The sequence below is a fragment of the Peromyscus californicus genome, unplaced genomic scaffold, assembly GCF_007827085.1.
Source record: "Peromyscus californicus insignis strain IS unplaced genomic scaffold, ASM782708v3 Scaffold_14__1_contigs__length_90479793_seg_2, whole genome shotgun sequence".
NCBI classification, from domain to species: Eukaryota; Metazoa; Chordata; class Mammalia; order Rodentia; family Cricetidae; genus Peromyscus; species Peromyscus californicus.
Window position 1 is genome coordinate 37,465,231 of NW_026294436.1, and position 17,087 is coordinate 37,482,317.

Here is a 17,087-nt window from a genome sequence, read left to right on the forward strand (position 1 = left end):
TTTCATCTCTTTTTCGACTTCAAAGGCTAATGTTGCAACTCAACTTGGATTGCGTTTTTTTTTTTGTTTTTGTTGTTGTTTTGTACCTATATTTTAGTTTATTTTTCTTCCTGTAACCTGGATTTGTAGCTAGCTCCTTGGAAGGGAGTGGCTAGGAAAGGACCGTGCTTGTGGGAATTTTTATCAGCTTTTCTTTCTGCAAAATGGGATTGATAGTAGCCTCTTTCTCATAAGAAAATAAACAAGGCAAGACAAAAACAAAGTGCGGCGGCATTTCAAGTCAGACACTTTGTGTCTAACATAAGAAATAAACAGGAGTGGTCACTTTTCAATAACATTAGAAACGTTCACCCCAAATTTAGCATGCTTCTTTTTGTCCTCTCCAAGTGCCTTCTTGAAGTGGGTGGGTATTGCTGCTGAGTTTATCCAAATGTAGTCCACCATTCTCTGGGATGTTTAGGACATTCCCCACAGCTTCTCTAACAATAAAATCAAAGAAATATATAACCAGTGTGCAGATGTATGTGTGTGTCCATGCCAACATTTACATAAAAGGAACTGTTAATATTCTGATTTATCCCTTGAAATCCCACCCCTTGGCGCCGCCATGTGTCCTGACATAAAAGCCTCATTCTAAGGGAAAACTCCTCTTCCTCTGTCTCTCTTTTCTGCTTTTCCTCCCATGAGGTGCGTACCCTTGACCTCTTTCTCTTCCTCTCTTGTTTCTTCTCCCCCTCTTTCCTATCTTTCTCTTCATTTCTCTATTATAATAAACTCTCCATGTGGATGCAGGGTCTGGGTTGTGAATTACTGGCCGCAGCCACAGCCCTGCCCACGTGGCATGCATCTGCCCAGCCCATCACTGCATCTTCCCAGCATGCCAGCATGTTTCCCTGCACGTGCGGGATACCCTTGCGGGGGTCCCCCATACAATAATTCATAACATTGGCGCTCAACCTCGCCCGGCAATCCCACTGCTTTCTCCTGCCTGCTGGCGATCTGAGGAGCTCTGGGATCCTGGACCACCCACCATTTTTCAGGCTCTTCAGGTGAACAGCACAGCAGGGGACTCTTCACCCTACTGGACTGGTAAGATTCCTCCCTTCCCTTCTGGCCATTTTCCCACAAGTGAGGATTTATCTTGTTTTGCTAGCTGGTACCATGTGTCTTTGGGCTCTAAGCCCTTCGGCCCCTGTCCCTATGCAATGGCATATGGAGATGGCCTGTGCCCTCTCAATTCCACGGCCCATAGCCTTTGTGACGATGGTTCATTGGCTATCTTGCACTGTTATTGTTGGCCCTCGCTGACCCTCTGGGACGCCGGAGGTCGGTCCAATAGGCCTTATACCTCATTGTGTAAAAATGTGCCTACGGCCCCCCACCCCCACCACTGCCGCTGACCCATGGCTTGGGTTCACTCCCCTGTGGCTGCTTACACATGCTGCAACCCCAGGGTGGGGGGGTGGGGGGGTTCCTTTCTCCCGTCCAGCTGCACTGCTACTTCGCCATCTTTCCTTCACAAAGTCTATTTCCTATGTGCAAATGAAAATGTATGATTGATATGGCCATCTATATTTACTTCTGACTGACTTTTAAATACTTCAATTATCTGTTCCTTATCTGCTCAGTTTATTTTGTGAAAAAAAAAAAAACCCACATGAACAGGCGGTCAGGCACCATATTTGATAGGGGAGATCACATGATCAGGCTGTGCCATCTTAAGGGCAATCACATGATCAGGGTGTCATCTTCAATAAGGGCATCCACATGGTCTAGCCACCATCTTGGCTAAGGTCAAAACAGCCAGGTCATGTGACCTAACCACCATCTTTACCAAGAGCAGCATGGGCGGGCCACCCAGCACTCAGGCCATCAGTATGGAGGGAGGTTAGGGAATTGCCTCCCCCTGTGCATTGTTTTACTATCATTTATGGGCCAAAGAAAAGTCCTCTGTCCTTGGCCTGATGTCCCCAGCTGCCTCCCTCTGGCTTGAGCCCTCTGGGCCAGGCAGAGGTCCAGTCACGGCCTGGTGTTCATTCCAGCTGCTCGTGTGGGTGGGGCGTGGAGACGTATGTGCTCCCCTCCAGGGCATCAGTGGAACCACATGCAGGCTGTTTCATTATATTAAGACTTTAAATTTCAGATTTTAGCATTAATACAATTTTGATACACTTCGGGTCACAAAATCATGATTTTTAATTTTCCTTGGTTACTCATTATTTGATTTTCTACTATATGATTTCGGTACTGATTAATGATACTAATTTATCTAAACACTTTTATTTTTTTCCTCACCTGTCTATTCCTGAGGATGATATTTCTCACCCTCCTGGTCTCCCTTTCCCAATCACTAAGACCATGGGCCAAAAGATTTTTTAAAAGTTCAAATATTAACTCTGTCTCTAGTCTATATCTGTTCCAGTGAGCTTCCATCTGGCTGACTAACTTCAACCTGTGACACATGGACTTGCTAAAGGTGAAATGGTCCAGCCAAACGTAATTATTTCTTTTCTCTACAGCTAGGTCAGAGTCCTGACCACCTGAATCCTGTTTCAGCTTGAAGCAGCTATGGAGAATATGTTGTCCTGTGCTTCCTGTTCCCAGGACAGGCTGTGGGGCTAGGTTAGGGATGGAAACTGATGAGGGAATATCTTTCTTTATGCTGTGAATATGTATTGCTCTGATTGGTTGATAAAGCCATTTGGCCTATGGCAAGACAGCTTGGAGGCAGGTGGGAAATTCAAAGAGAGAGAGAGGAAGAAGGTGGGGGGAGACGCCAGCAAGCCACCTAAGGAGCAACATGTAATGGGACGTAGGTAAAACCATGGAACATGTGGCAATACATAGATTAATAGTTATGGGCTAATTTAAGATATAAGAGCTAGCTAGCAAAAAGCTTGAGCCATGTCCATGCAGTTATAATCAATATAAGCCTCTGTGTGTTTACTTGGGTGGCTGCAGGACTGGCAGATGACGGAGATTTATCCTGACCTGGACTAGGCAGGACACAGGAAAACTTCTAGCTACAGAAAACCTTGGCATAGAGTCCACCAAGAGGGTCCTTTTCCTCTTCTTGGAGGCTCCTTTTCTCAGAGCTGGGCTGCACCCTGACTCACAAGCCCCTTTTCTTCTGTTCTCATTTGGCCCTGGGATCTTTCCCCTGTCGCTCTTCTTTGCCTTCTCAGGAGACAGCAAGTCCTAGTCTTATGGAAGCTGCTAAGATATGGGAGACTTAGGGAATACAAGCTGATAGTCAGCCATTCATACCTAATAGACAGGCAGTCCTCAAATGCTCAGAGATCTGCAGAATATGGCATTTAAAATGTTAATCAAAAAAAGCTTATTATATCAGGCAGAGACTCCCAGATCCTAACAGTGACCAAAGGTCTCCGAAAAGATGCCGACAATGGGCAACACTGACCTCTGGGCAAGTTGCCCAAATGAGACACCTGCCATCAGTATCCAGCCCAGACTGAGGACAAACAGCAGGATATCGGGGAATTGATTGCACCCCTCTTTGCCTAGATAAAACAAGATCAGTCTTCCCTATGTTCCTCTTCCATAGGAAAAACTCCCACCTCATGGCCCTGATGGCTTGAAGAGTGATGCTGTTCTGATACTTCTGCTAACGATGTGGAGACCTGGGTATGGCTAACTGGGTATGGACTGGTCCCTGTCATTTTTAACAGATTCAAAAGCTGCTCAGTCTGCACTAAGATATGATTTATCCTTCTCAGATCTCTGATTCCATTTGACGACCAGGCTTTGCTTCAGCTGCCTTCTCAATTCTCTGTGTAAAATTCACAGGTCCTCTTCCCTCCTACAGCTACTACTAACCTTGTTACCGGATCAGATAAACTCACAGAACAAATGTCAGTGTAACTTTTTACTACTGACTGCTCTCAGTGGATCCTGGTTTATTTACATGAAGATAGGAAAGCTGTCTCATTTCTTAAGTTTATCCTCAGATCTGACGGTGTTTGATGACCCAAGACTACAAGCACCTTGATAGCTTATTAGTAAGGTTCCTGTGAAAAATCTATTCCAGCTGTCTTACAGATACCTACAGGTTCCTGGGAAAAGTTCTGCTACTGTACCAAAAAATCTGGTCTGAAAAAAATTAGCAATCTCCAGAGCCCATTTCTGACCCCACCTATTTTTCAAGCATATTTTGCAGATTCATTGTTCCCACCTGGTCTCCAGAGAAACAGCAGATGTCATGGCTTCTATACTCCTGATTTGGCATGCCATTCCCCCCCACCCAAGCTCCTGGAACACCACTGCTGCAACCTGCCTCCTCAGCTCCCTCAAGGAACGTTCCTGAGATCTTCCATTGTGCGTGACTCCCATTTCCCCCTTCCCCACTTCACCCCATGTCAGCTTGAAGTAGCATCGAGAATTCAGCTCCCTTCTTCCCCCACTTGCTCCCATAACTCACCTCTTTTTATAACAATCAAAACAGAGGAATGTTAACATTCTGATCCGCCCCTGGTGCCACCCTGCATCCTGAAGTAAAAGCCTCATTCTGCCGGGCGGTGGTGATGCATGCCTTTAATCCCAGCACTCGGGAGGCAGAGCCAGGTGGATCTCTGTGAGTTCGAGGCCAGCCTGGTCTCCAAAGCGAGTTCCAGGAAAGGCGCAAAGCTACACAGAGAAACCCTGTCTCGAAAAACCAAAAAAAAAAAAAAAAAAAAAAAAAGCCTCATTCTAAGGAAAAACTCCTCTCCTTTCTCTCTCTCTCTCTCTCTCTCTCTCTCTCTCTCTCTCTCTCTCTCTCTCTCTCTCTCTCTCTTCCACTTTTCCTCCCATGAGGTACTCACCCTCAACCTCTCCCTCCCTCTCCCTCTCTCTCTCTCTCTCTCTTCTCTCTCTTTCTCTCTGTCTCTCTCTTTCTATCATCTCTTTCCTTCATCTCTCTATTATAATAAACTTTCCACATGGATTCAGTGTATGAGTTGTGAATTACTGGCTGCCGCCGCCATGCCTTCATGGCGTGCATCTGCCCAGCATGTTTCCCTGCACACACAGGATACCCTCGGGGTCCCCCCCAGCAATAATTCATAGCAGGAACATTGAGGACCACGTACTCTATTCTTCTCCTCCCCTCTCCTTCCCTTATCTGCCACCCTAGGGGGACCGAGCTCTCTGTTGTAGACATGTCTTGTATCCTCTTTCTTCTGGTCTCAGACATGGGCTGGTACTGGAGATTTCCTGAGCTGAAAGCTCTGAGGTTGGCCCATGACCTGAAATCCTCAGAAGTAACAGAAGGCCACAGAGCAAACACTTCCGTACATGTACCTCTGAAAGCCCACCCCATTGTGTGAACTTTTAAAGCTGGTTTGAAAATTAGTCAAGCTAGTATAGGTCTCTTGTGATTTTGTTGTTGTTGTGAATGTCTCATGTAGCCTGTTTGCCTTAAATTATCTTCCAACTTCTTCCCAAATGCTGAGATCTCTGCCTTGTGTCACCACACCAGGATGTGACATTTTTTTTTTGAATGTGAAAAACTTAGCTAGATATGAAGAAAATAAAAACCGTCATACTTCCACCATCCAGAGAGAAGCACTTGGTAAGTTCTTCAAGCATGACAATTTCCCTTTTGTTTATTTTACTGTTATTCGATCAACACATATTTAGTAAGCACCTAACGAGGGCCAGATAATTTTTCAGGTCCCAGTTACAATACACCATTAGAGTTATTTGTTCCTCAGAGAAACTACTCATTTGAATCTCATTATTAAATGTCCATACTGACCACAGGCAATCTAGTTTCCTAGTGCATGAAGAGTTACAATTTCGAGCCATTTTTAAGAATAACATTTTAAAAAATCACTAAAAACTCCTTAAGAAGGGTTCATATACATGGAGGTCATATGTAAGTCTCATGAGGGTTTTAGCAAGCTTACCTATTGGTAGAATTCTTACAGAAACTAACGTCTTTGGTAAACAGTACTTCAAAGTACACACCAATTCCTTATTTTGCATGGGGTCTCTAAACACCTACCTCATCTCCCTTGAACCACAAATTTGAGAGTGATAAGAGTAGAGAGCACCATCACCTCATCACACGCAGCCATCACAGTGACAGGGAGGAAGAACGGCATGTGGGAGGAGGAAGCAGAAAGGATTGCCATCAGGGACGGGAGGCAAACATGCTACTAACCCATGGAACAGTAATAACTGCAAAACTGCTCGCCCAGGGCCTGGAGAGACTACTCAGCAACATGAAGAGCTCTTGGTGATCTTGCAGAGGGTCCATGTTTGGTTCCTAATACTCACATAGTGGCTCACAAACCACCTATACACCTGACATACAATTCCAGGGGATCTATCACTCTCTTCTGGTACCAGGCATACACATATATGGTGCAAATACATGCATGCAGGCAAAGCACACACACACACACACACACACACACACACACACACACACACACACACACATTTTCTTTTAAACTCTGCTTGTACCAGGTATAGTGGTGACCACCTTTAATCCCAGCACTCAGGAGGCAGAGGGAGGTCGATCTCTGTGGGTGTGAGGCCAGCCTGGTCTACATAGCAACTTATAGGCCAGCCAGGACTATATAGACCCTGCCTCAAAAATAAATAAATAAACAACAACAAAAAAACAACTGCTTGGTCAGTCCAATCTACTAGAGATTTCATCACAAAATAACTTCTCTACTGACCCACAATTACTAAGATGAAGATATACAGACTGACATACAAAGGATGAAACATCTTCCTGCCATCCCTCTGTTGCTCTTCCATATATCACCAGGAAATCTAAATTCCATACCATCTAACACTATAAATAGAACTTTCCAGAAGATGGCCTTTTTTCCCAGAAAAGCTACATCTTAATCGTGAAAGATGGGGCCAGATGACAGAAGCAAGTAACAGCACATGCTGCACCAGACGACCTCAGTTCAGCCCCAGGATCAACGCAGAAGGCCAGATGCCTGTGATCCCCGAACACCTACCTTCAGGAGACAGGAAAACCAGTGGAAGCTCCCAGGCCAGTAGGCGGCAGAAACAAGAGAGACCCTGCCTCAAAATAAGGTAGGGAGCCTGGCCTTCAAGCCTGATGACTTGAGTTTGGTCCTAGAAACTCAGGTGGCGGAAGGAGAGAGATGACTCACAAGTTGTCCTCTTACTCCCTGGGGTAAGCTGTGTCCTGAGCCTGTACACATAAGTAAATACGAATAAGTAAATAATGGAAAGAGAGAACTGACTTCTGGAAGTTGTCCTCTGATCTCAGGACATACATGAACACACACACACACACACACACACACACACACACACACACACACACACAAATGAATGAATCTTTTTTTAAAAACTTCAAAGATGCAATCATCATCGTCATAATTTTTCCTGTTCCTAAAACTTTTGCTTACGAATATTTAGCTTCATACAGCCATTCCTATAACACATCTTCTTAAATTTCTTTCTTGTTTTTAAATATAATTGTATCATGGACTGTGTGGTTTTTCAAAATTCATATATTGAACCTAACTCCTGATGTGACGGTATTAGAAGGTAGGACCTTTGGGAGGTGGTTGGACATAGATGAGGTCTTCAAGGCAGCCTCCTAATGCTCAAGATGGGATCAGTGCCCTGACAGGAACAACCAAGCATTCTGCTCTCTCCCCTCCCCCATAGGAGCACAGCAAGAAGGCACCTATTTAAGCCCCAGGGAAGGTTCCTATCAAAATCCTGGCCATACTGGTATCATGATCTTGGGACTTGAGCCCCCAAAACAATGAGAAGTTAATTTTTGACATCTAAGTCACCCAGTCTATGATGTTTTGCTACAGTACACTGAGCTGACTATGACACGCAGATTCCCTTTCCCTTTGAATACAAAAAGGAAACCCAGAGAAATATATAAGATGAAGAAAAGATAGTAAAGCAATGCCCTGTTCTTCTAGAGCATCTCATAACAAGGAATTGGTTTTATGTGGTTTAGTTTCAAGAGGCTTTTTCCAATACAGTTAATTTTTCAGAATAATCAGAGGTAGGTAGCTTTGGTAGGATAATTCAAACACAAATGATCCTCAAATGTCCTGAAATTTTCTCTCCTCATGTTTGCCCCCATGTTGTGGCAGTAAGCCTTGATTACGTGCTGTGTGTCATGTGTACATTGTGTAATCCATAATGACTGTGGACTAACTCCCTGCTCCCTCCCATCACCACAGTCAGATGCTAATGTGTCCAACCTTCCCAAGCAGATACAAAGACAAGTTTGGGAAGGTGGAGTGAAGGGGAGTGAAGTCATAAAGTGGCCAAATCTTATTATATCCGTGCCTGACTGAGCCCATGCTTCAAGAAACATATTTTCTTTTCCTTCTGATCTATTTTTCTGTCTCATTTTTATTTGCCCTCCAAAGCCAAATTCAGACTCTTGAGTCAAAGAAGAAGAAGACAAAGAAGAAAAGAAAAAAAGAGAAAAAGTGCTATCTGAGTGATTACCATCCTTCCAGTATCATCCACTGTCCCCCTTTCCACTTGCTGAATGGTACAGCTTTACACTCCTGGGAAACTTTCACACACATCTTTTATATTAGTCTCACCCTCAAAATCAGCAGTTAGAGTCTTAAGAATGGGAGTATGGTATAAAATTTATACACACAGACAAAGTGACCTATGTGCAGTTGAAGATTGGGAGCTGCTTATGTGTTTTGATTATAATGCATCATGTGAAGGACACGCAGCTCCCGCATGGCTCCAGGTTAAATCAGCATAGAGAGTTTAAAGTCAGTGCCAACAACTTGTTAATGGCTCTCTAATTGGCCTTTCAACAATGTGTGAATTACTCTGAGTAACCTGCTCTTCTAGATCTGAAAATTATAGCTCTTATATTTATTTTTCCTTGGGTTTCTCCTTAGGGTATATATTTTCTTTTATCTTGTTTTCACAAGTTGGGTAAGGTAGACCAAAATATCCATACTTGAAGCCAGGAGTTTCAGAGTGGTAATCAGGACTGAGATTCAAGCAAGGGTGGGTGTGAGGTGCAGAAGGAGGGCCGACCTGAATTCTCAGGACTGCCTGCTTCCTTCCTTTTGTGCTTCATGGCTTTAGCTTTGCTCAGATGTTGGAGGTTGGTGAGGTTAGCTTTCCAGTACAGAGCCTCTTTCTCCCAGGTTATGCAGATCCGCTCTTCTCTCTTGAGTTTGACAAGGATCCCTGGATGCCCGAGTCATTTGGTTCTTGCAAATCTTTGCTGAGGGAATGTCCTGCTTCCGTTTTACTTGTGCCAATAGCATTCCTATTTCACCTGTTTGGTCTCACGCTCCAGGCTACTGAAGTCTGTGAGGCAGGCTGTGTGATTCCCACAATGCTCTCTCTGGCTCAACGCACCTTTAAGGAGGCTCTGGGGGATTTACCCATGAAGTTGCCGTGTTCCTCTAGTCTTAATGGCAACAGCAAATACCAGCACTCATAAAGCTAAGCAATTATGACACAGCCCAAAGAATGTAAGATAAAGAAGAGAAATTGGGAGAGAAGAACAGGAAACAGAAACAAGCCCCCAACTTTGCCTCTTTGCAAATGCCCTCCCCTCTCTCTCCTCTGTTCCAGAAAGGGGCCCAGTGACAAAACAGAGGAAGATAGCCACAGTCCTGCTAACGCAATGAAACAGCAACCTCCAACATAGCTAAGTCACTGGTTCTGATGGTGAGAGCTGATTTGTGATACAGTTCTGTGTTACGTTTTGTCTTTGGTGATTTTTAGAAATTATACTTTAAATACATATTATTTGTATAATTAGTGGAATTTTGTGTAATTAGTGGAATTCTTGACGGTGATCGTTCCTCGCTGCATACATTGTGCATTCACTCTGTGCATCCTGCTGCTTCTACTCAAGGACCAATCCCCTCCCTGGTGTCTACTCGAGGATCATGCCCCAGCATCTTCCCAGTGTCTACAAGTCCCTCTTAATTTTTTTTCTGTCCTCCTACTCTCTTCCTCCTCACATCTCGTAACCGCTGTTTGCTCCAGGTTTCTACAAGCTTGGCTTTTTGATCCTGAAATGAGTGGGAACACATGGCGTTTGTTTTTCTGTGTCTGGCTTGTTTCACTTAACACGGTGACCTCCAGTTCTACCCACAATTCTTTATGGCTGAGTAGTATTCCACTGTATAAACACACCACATTCTCTTTATTCTCTCACCCAGTGAAGGGAAGGACATCCAGATGGGATTCCCTATTTCAGCTATTGTGAACAGTGCTTGCAAAATTGTCCAGGCATAGTGACTGAGAACTTGACCATTTAAGACCTAATGGAAAATATTGCTACCAGAGAAAAATCAGCAAAGTATTATTTTGCTGGCTGTTTCTGAGAGGGAAAAGAAATTAATTGGGAAATCTCAAAACAGGATTCCAAAATGTTCAGAGTATTGGTATGTATAATGTAATTTCTAAATTCTCCTAATTCATATTTCAGCTCATTAAAGCTTCCAACAATGCCGTGAAGTAACTCCTCTTCACTCTATTTTCTAGGTATGAAATTTAAGGAACACAACAGTTAAGTGCATACACCCCAAACCATACCATTCAGATGATAAATGATAGAGCTGAGATTTGGTCATAGACAGGATTCTTCACCACTTATCCATCTTGTGGTGCCTGCCAAGATAATTTGACTTAGCACAGCAAAGAACCTTTTTTATGTCTGGAATCTACTGAACAGTAGGCATCCTCAGTATGTTTCCCTGCATCTCCTGCATAAGGGGCCAGGACAGGAAGAGGAGCTTGCTGCTCTAGGGCTGTGGAGCTGCTGGCTGGCCAGGAGTTTCCTGTACCTTTAGCCAAGAGGCCATTAAACAAAGGTGACTAGCCGGCTTGGGGCAAGACATCAGCCTTATGCTTCAGCACTCCCTTTACTTAAACCTGAATAACTGTTGGTGAAAAATAGTTTGACCGTTTTCAAAATGCTAGATGTCAATGGCAAGTTAAGTCTAAACACAAGCAGTTACATTGCTCCCAACAAGGCTGGAGATATATGTGAGTCAGAGGTGAACTCTTGCCTATGGTGCAGAAGGCCCTGCTGTCAGTACCTAATACAGCAAAAACAAGTAAATAACTAAAATGATCCAGCAGTTGGGGGTGGTGGTTTATTTCCTTCTCGCCTCCTTGTTTAGTTCTACAACCCCAATCCAAGCTCAATCCTTTCCATCCTAGATTTGGACCCAGTTTTTTCTGTGTCTGGTTTCACGTAAGTCTTCCTGTTGGGAGTGTTCTCTCTACAGCATAGACATTTTATTCCTGTGTCACCTCTCCTGGGCTAACGCACCAGAACACCTATTCGTGTGGTAGGAAGGACCACCACAGGCCAAAGGAATGTTCTACACAAGTCCAGCCTGGCGAAACAATGAGTTTATTTGTCAATACAGTTGACTTGGGCAACGGCATTATAAAAAAGCAGATCCAAGCATGGTGACAGCTCACAAAACTTGTGTCACTGAAGTTTCTTGTGCACTCCCGAGGAAGCTACCCCACCATAGTTTCAGCTACCCCACCATAGTCTCATCTACCCTACCATAGTCTCATCTACCCCACAACTGTTTACTGCTTGACAGGGCGACGCTTGTGAAGCCTGTAAGTTTACTGAGGTTCCTGTGTCTTGGACATTTTGTGGGGGCTTTTCTCTCTCCTTTTCATCCTGGAAGAAACCACTACATAACCCTTATTTTAGTTTAAAAGGCGCCAGCTCATTGGAGAGTCTAGAAGGAAGTCTGTCTGAAGTGCCGGCTGGGCATATGAGTCCTCGCACAGTTTGGTCCCTAATTGCTTTTCTAGACTGGTCCTCATTCCCAAGTGCTGGCCAGTTCCCACCCACACTGTGTGGTTTTCTCTCCTGGAGTGTAGACCACGCAAACTCCCATAGAACACTCAGGTCTCAGAGCAACCTCTCAACCAATCCTCTTGCCCTGCCATTTGCTTATTGTGTGGCCATGGGTAAGGCAGCTTGACCTCTCTTGACCTCGAGATCGTGTGTGTGTGTGTGGGGGGGGGGTCATTGTGTGTGAGCACTCGTGTGCGCACGTAGAGACACGAGAAGGAAAGACACCAGGTGTCCTTTCTACCACTCTCTGGCTTTCTCTCCTTAGACGAAGAGCCTCACTGAACCTGGAGCTAGACTGAGCCAGCCAGCACCAGTGATCCTCCAGTCTCTGTGGCGTTACAGGGGCAACGCAACCTCACGTGACTTGTGACTTTTGAAGGTGGGTTCTGGGTATTCGAATTCAAGTCCTCATGCTTGTGTACCAAGTACTCTTACCCACTGAGCCCTTGCTCCAGCCTCAAGTTCCTCCCCTGCAACAGAGATCGGATTGCGGAGAGCGCTGGGAAAGGCCTAGCTGACAGAGAGGACCCGGGCGCGTTGTTAGGCTAAGTAAGCTCTGTTCTTTACGGTCCGGATACAGTGTTGTGTCTCCAGAGAATTTCTCCCTTGCCTGAATGGAGCTCTTCTTCCCTCACCTCTTCTTCTTAAAGTTTGAGGTAAATAAAAAAGACTTTGGAATGTGGTGTATTCCTTGCACTAGCCAATCCATTTTTACTATTATAAAGCATACATGGATTGTTTTTTGTTGTTGTTGTTGTTGTTGTTGGTTTTTCGAGACAGGGTTTCTCTGTAGTTTTGCGCCTTTCCTGGAACTCACTTTGTAGACCAGGCTGGCCTCGAACTCACAGAGATCCTCCTGCCTCTGCCTCCCGAGTGCTGGGATTAAAGGCGTGCACCACCACCGCCCGGCTGGATTGTTTTTTTAAAGTCATATAGTTCAGTGGCTTTTGGTATATTCACACGATTGTACAGTCATCATTACTACTAATTCTAGCATGTTTGTGGTGATAATGTGTTCCCCAAAATGTTGTGCACTCTAATAAACTTACTGGAGTCAGAGAACAGAACAGCCACCAGATACAGAGGCTAGAAAATGGTGGCACTCATGCCTTTAATCCTAGCATTCCAGAGGCAGAAATCCGTCTGGATCTCTGTGAGTTCAAGGCCACATTGGAAACAGCCAGGCGTGGTGACACACATCTTTAATCCCAGAAAGTGAGCCTTTAATCCCAGGAAGTGAGGGCAGAAAGCAGAAAGGTATATAAGGCGTGAAAACCAGGAACTAGGCTGGTTAAGCATTCAGGCTTTGGAGAAGCAGTTCAGCTGAGATTCATTTCGATAAGGACTCAGAGGCTCCCAGTCTGAGGAAACAGGATCAGCTGAGGAACTGGTGAGGTGAGTGAGGTTAGCTGTGGCTTGTTCTGCTTCTCTGATCTTCCAGCATCCACCCCAATACCTGGCTCCAGGTTTGATTTTATTAATAAGACCTTTAAGATTCATGCTACACAGGTTCCCTGAATCCTGGACAATACATTTTCAACATTTGCATGTCTTCATAGAGACTTTTACTGTTTGCTTTTGAAATTCCCACTCCCCGTGGATGTCACTTATTGTGCTCTGAGTTTTCACTTACCTAGTGACAAACCATGTTGTGTCTTTTCATCTGCTCCGCCTTTTGAAGTCTGCTTACAGTTTTACAGTAGCCACTGTGGTGGCCAGCACTGGCTTTCCTTTGGAATTTCCTACAAGCCTTTGCACAGAGCTGGGTGGTGAGGGTCAACTGTGGTAATCGAATGAGTTCATTCCTCAGACCCACTGAGTACCCTTGAACAACCTGACCGTAAAGGAGAAGACAGAGGTAAAAGAAAGTGTGAAACTGGGGCATGACTGTAATCCCAGCACTTGGGAAATGGAGACAGGACGATCAGGAATCAAAAATCATCCTTGCTTCAGAGTTCAAAACCAGCCTCTGCCACATGAACCCCTGATTCAAACAAGTGAACAGCAACAGATGAGAAAATAGAATGGGAGGAAGAATACATCAGTCTGAAAAGATGGAAGGGGCCGGCGGTGGTGGCGCACGCCTTTAATCCCAGCACTTGGGAGGCAGAGGCAGGTGGATCTCTGTGAGTTCGAGGCCAGCCTGGTTTTCAAAGCGAGTTCCAGGAAAGGCGCAAAGCTACACAGAGAAACCCTGTCTCGAAAAAACCAAAAAAAAAAAAAAAAAAAAAAGATGGAAGGGAATGAAAAAAAAGAAGGAAGGAAGGAAGAAAGGAAGGGAGGGAGGGAAGGAGGGAGGAAGTACAGATAATAGTCTGAGAGGATTCAAAGTATATATTGAATAATATTTTCAGCTATTGAAAATGTCCTCGCATTTTTACTAATAAATCTCTGTTCTTTTGCATTTCTCCCCATGATTATTTTTTGGCAGAATCAGTAAGGAAATATTATTATTAATTATTATTATCATCATCATCATCATCGTTGTTGTTGTTGTTGTTATTTGAGACAGGATCCTACTATGCATCCCTAGCTGACCTGGAACTGGATATATAGACCAGGCCAGTCTCAAACTCAGTGGTCTGCCTGCCATCACTTCCTGAGTACTGGGAATAAAAGGCCTGGCCACTGTACTTTACCAAGGAAGTTTCATTTTAAAATTAATTCTTTTTCAGTTTTTAAATAAGAAAAAGAATTAAATAATCAAGAAGCAATTTCTTCCTCATGAAGGTAGTTGGAGCACAAAAGCCTAATTCTCCCATGTTCCTTTGAAACTCTACTTTCAAAGGAATTAAAACAATAGGGCAATTCTGAAAACTTAGACACTCAGCTCTGGTGCTGCTACATTGTAGATCTAAGAAATACTGGTTAGACACTGCTTTGATGAAGCAGGACTCGTTCTAAAGAAAAGAATAGGAGCCCTAAATTCAGTACTTGCAAAACAAAGACCTGAGAAACAGGAGAAAGGAGTGAGGAGTGGACACTGACTGCAGGAGAGAGGGGTGTGCAGTGGACACTGACTGCGGGAGAGAGGGGTGTGCAGTGGACACTGACTGTGGGAGAGAGGGGTGTGCAGTGGACACTGACTGTGGGAGAGAGGGGTGTGCAGTGGACACTGACTGTGGGAGAGAGGGGTGTGCAGTGGACACTGACTGTGGGAGAGAGGGGTGTGCAGTGGACACTGACTGTGGGAGAGAGGGGTGTGCAGTGGACACTGACTGTGGGAGAGAGGGGTGCAGTGGACACTCACTGTGGGAGAGAGGGGTGCAGTGGACAGTCAATGTGGGAGAGAGGGGTGCAGTGGACAGTCAATGTGGGAGAGAGGGGTGCAGTGGGCACTGACTGTGGGAGAGAGGGGTGTGCAGTGGACACTGACTGCAGGAGAGAGGGGTGCAGTGGGCACTCACTGTGGGAGAGAGGGGTGTGCAGTGGACACTGACTGTGGGAGAGAGAGGTGCAGTGGACAGTGACTGCAGGAGAGAGGGGTGCAGTGGACACTCACTGTGGGAGAGAGGGGTGTGTGCAGTGGACACTGACTGCAGGAGAGAGGGGTGCAGTGGACACTGACTGCAGGAGAGAGGGGTGCAGTGGACACTGACTGCAGGAGAGAGGGGTGCAGTGGACACTGACTGCGGGAGAGAGGTGTGCAGTGGACACTCACTGCAGGAGAGAGGTGTGCAGTGGACAGTCAATGTGGGAGAGAGGTGTGCAGTGGACAGTCAATGTGAAAGAGAGGGGTGTGCAGTGGACACTGACTGTGGGAGAGAGGGGTGTGCAGTGGACACTGACTGCAGGAGAGAGGTGTGCAGTGGACAGTCAATGTGGGAGAGAGGTGTGCAGTGGACAGTCAATGTGGAAGAGAGGGGTGTGCAGTGGACACTGACTGTGGGAGAGAGGGGTGTGCAGTGGACACTGACTGCAGGAGAGAGGTGTGCAGTGGACAGTCAATGTGGGAGAGAGGGGTGCAGTGGGCACTGACTGCGGGAGAGAGGGGTGTGCAGTGGACGCTGACTGGGAGAGAGGGGTGTGCAGTGGACACTGACTGCAGGAGAGAGGTGTGCAGTGGACAGTCAATGTGGAAGAGAGGGGTGTGCAGTGGACACTGACTGTGGGAGAGAGGGGTGTGCAGTGGACACTCACTGTGAGAGAGAGAGGGGTGTGCAGTGGACACTCACTGTGGGAGAGAGAGGGGTGTGCAGTAGACACTGACTGTGGGAGAGAGAGGGGTGTGCAGTGGACACTGACTGGGAGAGAGGTGTGTGCAGTGGACACTGACTGTGGGAGAGAGGGGTGTGCAGTGGACACTCACTGCAGGAAAGAGGGGTGTGCAGTGGACACTGACTGAACAGTGGCTGAAAGGCTGGAGAGGTCAAAGCTACAGCAGTCAGGGAGGTGGGATGAGGCACTTACTAATCCCTTGAGAATGCACTGGCTACAAAACCCAGAGTGCCAGAGTGTAGCCCCCATCACAGTGCTAGGGCCACTGTTAAAGCGGAGAAAGAAAGCATCTAGCCCAGCTAATCTTGGGTCACTCTCAACAGCTTTTCTAGGGCAGCTGCTCAGTAGAGGGTACCCCCACTGCTAGGACTGCCCGCCTCCCTTAGACATCCAGTTGGATTTCCAGGCGCACCCCCTCATTTGAAGAACTAGTTTCTTCTTTAGCCCTGAAGGAAATGCACAATGTTCCAAGTAGGTTTATTTATTTTTTAATTGTAAGAAATAGAGGCTTAATCGTCGCTGCTTGAGTCAGAAGGACCAAGAAGAATTACTGTAATTACTTTCTGAAGCATAATGGAAAACAGAAACCTTCTGGAAATGCAAGATCAGAAATCTCAGAATGGCCAGGCCTTGTGAATACCAACGCAAAGGAAGCTGGGAAGACACAGCCCAGCACTGACGTGCAGAGAACCACCATCAGTCTGCAACACACTGCAACATCACTAAATGCTACTGCAAATGAAATGGCAAAACCGTTCTAATTTATAAAAAGAAACAAACATCATTCATAAGCTTAAATAGCTTATTGGTCACGAACATTCATTTTGCAACACCACATGGTAGCTCACAGAGACTGAGACCTGCAGTACTTGGGAAAGCAGAAATGTGAATGCATTTCCTCACGTGGAAAAACTGCGTCAGCTGCATTATCTGATGCAACAAAACTAGGAATGAACCTGTGCTAAAGGGGAAAAAGGAAAGAACAGGGCACACTGTGGTGATTGCTGGGACAAGCTGT